General features: G+C 46.4%; 1 long non-coding RNA gene across 1 annotated transcript; it reads right to left on the minus strand.

Annotated features, from left to right (window-relative positions):
• Positions 1–3,851: 3,851 nt before the first annotated feature.
• On the minus strand, positions 3,852–4,722 carry Gm52635. The gene is made up of 2 exons (XR_003954700.1): positions 4,644–4,722; positions 3,852–4,122 (listed from the first exon to the last, which is right to left on the minus strand). It is a non-coding gene; the product is annotated as a predicted gene, 52635 (long non-coding RNA).
• Positions 4,723–4,989: the final 267 nt, after the last annotated feature.

Below are 4,989 nucleotides of genomic sequence, written 5' to 3' on the forward strand. Positions count from 1 at the left end.
GGCTAGCCTCTAACTTTCCTCTGAGAGATCATATGGCCTCTGCCTCACAAGCACTGAGATTAAAGGTGTGCACCACCACTGCCCTGCTTTGTGTGCTAAATGATGGGTGTCTGTTTATGCTATAACTGGCCAGCAGGAAACATTAGCTAAAACTATCACTTGTTCACACAAGGCTCATTTGTTTTCTGTCTTCTTTTCAATGGGTAGATTCAAGCCTCCACCTGCACTCCTGATTTTTTTCCCTTCTTGTGTTCCCTGAGAACCATGCAGAGAGCATTGCAGGAGGCAGCACACACTGAAACCTGTGGAGCAAGTAAGAGTGTCGACACTGTCACCTATCAGTCAGGTATGGCGGTCATCCCCTCACTTGGGCCCAGATCACTACAAATTCAAGGCCACGCTGATCTACATAGAAAATTCCAAGCTTAGTTGTGAAGAAAACCAAAGAAGAGAGAGCCAGCTGATCCGACACAGTGAAACTGTGACTCAAAAGCCAAATAAAATAATAATGTAGAATGTAGTACATTAGATTTGGAACTTTATATAAATGGATTGAGAACTTAGAATGTACGTGAAGCAGGCAAGGGTGAGGTAGACAAGAGGGGGCAAGGCAGGGCAATGGTGAGATGGGTAGTGAGGTTAGACAGGGCTGGTCTGTGGGCCAGTTAGTGTCCACAGAGGAGAAGGGTGACGTGGAGGGTTCATCTTTGTGAGCGTGTCCTTGGGAACCTTGGGATGTTATGGGCTGAAGAGACACTTCCTCAGCTGGAAGCCTGGGCCCACACTGTGAGCCCCTTGCTTACTAGGATGATTAAGGGACACTGGTCTATAGAGCACTGGGCACAGCAGGTACTCATCTGTGCTTTGGATTGCAGTCCTTGTATTTATTCAAAGTGTTTTCAAACACATCCTCTTATTTGAGTGAGTGCAGTTCCTACTGGAAAAGATAAGGGAAGTGTCCCGCACCTCTTGTACCTTCCTACACACACATGTATATACACATGTTTGCATGCATGTGAACATACACATACATACACAAGTGCCTCCCAGCTCTAGCCATAAACACAGAAAGTGGAAATGATTTGTTAGTCATAAAAGCTGGGCATGGTGATGGGCGTGGTCACATGCTCTAGCAATTCCAAAATTTGAGAGATGGGCCCATAAGGATAAAGAGCCAAACACTGAGTGCGAAGCCAGGCCTGGTCCCACAAAAACAAAAGAACAGTAAGTTACTAATGGAGCTGAGGCAGAAATTGGCCTGTAGCTATCTATGGCTTCCCACTGCCTCATAAGCTTGAAGGCACAGCCGCAGAAATAGGCATTCCCAGTCCAGACAATGACAAGGGCGTGCTGAAAACAGTGACCTCTGTGAGCAGCCCAGAAACCTCGAGAGAAAACATAAGCGTCAAAGGCTATTTTGACACGGGAGAAAAGGTGCCTCTTGGGTTGTTAGTACCACCTCTTGGCTGGTATTAAACTTGGCCCTGCTTGGAGAAAAGGTTCCATGGAAAGTGTGTTCTAAATCTAAGACAGTGTTTTATTTTTTTCTATTGCTGTAAGAGATCATGAGCAAAGCAACTTATAAAGGAAAACATTTAAGTGGGGGCTTACTTACAGTTCAGAGGGTCAGTCCAGACCATCATGCTAGGGAGCTTGGCAGCAGGCAGGCGGGTGTGGCGCTGGGGCAGGAGCTGGGAGCTTACAAGTTGAGACAACAACTTGGAGGCAGAGAGAGCGCTGATTAGAATGGTCTGGGCTGCTGAGACCTCAGCGCCCATCCCTAGTCACACAACTTTCCAACTAGGCCACACCTCCTAATATTTCCCAAACTATTCTGCTAACTGGGGACCAAACATTCAAACTTATGAGCCTATGTGGGCCAAACCATCGAAGATGGTTTGAATAATAAACTACTTTAAAAAAGTAAAGCGCCTGCAATTTTTCTTGGGGACAGAAAATATGAAGCTTTCAAGGAACTGTAATGAAGAAAAGGAAATTTATCCATGGAATTATTATTGAATGTGAAGGTCTGGTCAATGCCTTTAACCTTTAGGAGTCTGAGACAGGAGGATTGATTCAAGGCCAGCTTCAACTATATGGTGAGTTTAAGGCCAATCTAGGCTACATGAGAGCCTGTCTAAAATACTGAAAGGAAAAGAGTACGGGGCTTCCCAGATCAGAATGGCCTGCGACCCTGGCTGTGGAGGGCTGTCCTGGTTGTTGATTAATGTGGAAGGATGGGTTCTGCCCACGGTGCTTAGCACCATTCCCTGGGCAGGTCTTGGACTATGTAGAGAGCGAGGGAAGCGCAGGCCTTCGAGAGAGGCGGCACGCAGCATTCCTCCACAGGCCCTGCTACAAGCTCCTGCTTGAGGTTTTGCCATGCCTATCCTCAGTGATGGACTGTGGCCTGTAAGCTGAAATAAACCCCTTTGTCTCCTACGATGCTTTTGGTCATAGAGTTTATCATAACAAAAAGGAGACTAGAATACTGAGGTTATAAACTAAAGAGGTTATAAAAATAAAGAATTTGGGGAAATATATCCAATCTCACAACTTCATAAAATACCTTTAGTTTGTTACACTACATGAATTTATAACAATTAAGATTTTATTTGCATTAATACAAAATTGCTTTTAAGATGTGTGTGTTTCTTACTAGCTGTGGTGGTACTCGCATGCCCTTAGTTCCAGCACTTGAGAAGCAGAGGCAGGAGGATCTCTGAGTTTGAGGCCAGCAAGGTCTACAGAGTGAGTTCCAGGACAGCCAGGGCTCCACAGACAGGGTTTATGTTATGTGCAGACACATATGCATGTTCCTGTATGTGAAGGCACACAGCACTAATGCAAAGACATTTAAGAAGGTTAAAGGCTTTTCTTTAAAAAAAAAAAAAAGTTTATTTTATGTATATGAGTACACTGTCTGACACACCAGAAGAGGGGATCAGCCACCATGTGGTTGCTGGGAATTGAACTCAGGACCTCTGGTATAGCAGTCAGTGCTCTTAACCACTGAGCCATCTCTCCAGTCCAGGGCTTTTCTTATTAATAAATTTTGTTCCTAGACAATTTAGTACATGTAGATAATGTACTTTGATAGTAGGCCCCATGGGCCCCCTTTCCATCCAGAGCTGTTAGGTGGGCCTGGTTTGTGTGGTTCCAGCACCAGTAGACACAGTTGCTGTGAGTTTATGATTGCCATGGTGATATGCTGCTTGCTAGACTGCCCTTGTTGTTGTTGCTTTGTTTGTTTTTTCAAGACATGGTTTCTCTGGGTAGCCTTGGCTGTTCTGAAACTCACTCTGTAGATCAGGCTGGCCTCAAACTCAGAAATCTGCCTGCTCTGCCTCTGGAGTGCTGGGACTAAAGGTGTGCACCCAGCATCCAGCAGTAAACCACATTGGACGGCCATTTTATCTTCCAGTTCCTCCACACCCACACCCCAAGGTACATAAGTCTCAAGAAGGCAGTACAAATATCTTATCCCTCATCCCTCAGCCATCCTTTACCCTCAGCTCCCTGTGCGGCCATGGCTCTCTGCAAAGAGAGGCTTTTCTGATTTTGGTTAATCGAAACATTTGCCTGTGAGTTTAGTCGTAGATAAGAGGAGGATGGTTTGAGCTCCTTCAGTTTAGCTAAGCAGCAGCAGCAGGTCTCCACCGGGGACTTAGGATCCCCTCTGTCATAGGTTGCATTCTTTTTCCTTTTCCTTCTCTTCCTTCCTTCCTTCCCTTCCCTCCCTTACCTCCCTTCCCTCCCTCGCTCCCTTTCCCTCCCTCTCTCCCTCCCTCCCTCCCTCCCTCCCTCCCTCCCTCCCTCCCTCCTTTCTTCCTTCCTTCCTCTCTCGTTTGTTCCAGGATTACTCAAATCCAATGAGGAAGTGCTAGGTTGCCCGCACTGATAGTCATGCCACTATTGCACCAATGAACACAACTGGCCTGGCAAACTGGTATTCAGAGAGGTCAGAGAGTCACACGCAGCTGGATGAGCCATTCAGCACCCTCCAGCGCATGGAGGTTCGTCAGCAGGGAAGAAACTTCCAGCTCAATTGCAGCATGAGTTCTCTGGATCTTGCATCCAAAGGATGTGCAGCCTTCAGTGACAGTGTCTTATCAACTAGTTCTTGTGAGAGAGCAAGAGCAATAGCAAGAGGTCATGTTGTTTGGGGGGGGGCACTTCTGGGGCTCCCTGAGGGAAGTATCCCTCACCTGACTCTGAGGTTTTTGTTCAGTAATCCATTGCTTTTAAGACCAGTGTTGTTTAGCCTTGTGGGATCCCTGCCTCAAATTCCCTTTAAGTTTTTCAGTTGGGTTAACAGATAGTAGGTTTCTGGCTTTCATGGCCCCCTTGCTCTGACTAATCTACCCAATGACTTTCCCACATCCCTGCATCTTCCATCCCTCTAGGTAGCCAGCATATTCTCTCTCTCTCTCTCTCTCTCCCTCTCTCTCTCTCTCTCTCTCTCTCTCCCTCTCGCACCACCCCGCCCACCCCTGCCCTGTCTATCTGTCTCTCTGACTCTTTCTGTCTGTGTCTCTGTCTCTCTCCCTCTGCGTCTCCCTCTTCCTCTCTCTCCTTGTTTTACCATAAGTGCTACTGTTCTTGTCCCCACAAGCTGCTGCTCCCATTATCCCCTTTCTTACTTAGATCCTTGGGTCATGTGGGTCCCCGGGATTGCACAGCAAGCCCTTTTCAACGGAGCTATTTCCTGGAAACCCTGTCTCCTGTTCTCTTGTGTTTATTATGCTCACTCTCCCTAGGATGCACGTATTTCTAAAGCTTACTTATCTACCAATCATTTAATGATTAACATCGTGTTTAATCTGATTTCTTTATTAACTTACAAATAACACTGAGAGGAAAAGAGTAACTTTGGCAAGGCAAGGAAAAATAATGAATGATCTGTAGGCAAGTATAGTTTGGGGTATGGGTAAAACAGGGTTCAAAGCTGGGCATGGGCAGGGTAGTGGTAGCTCATGCCTTTAATCC

The sequence above is a fragment of the Mus musculus genome, chromosome 3 (genome assembly GCF_000001635.26).
Source record: "Mus musculus strain C57BL/6J chromosome 3, GRCm38.p6 C57BL/6J".
NCBI classification, from domain to species: Eukaryota; Metazoa; Chordata; class Mammalia; order Rodentia; family Muridae; genus Mus; species Mus musculus.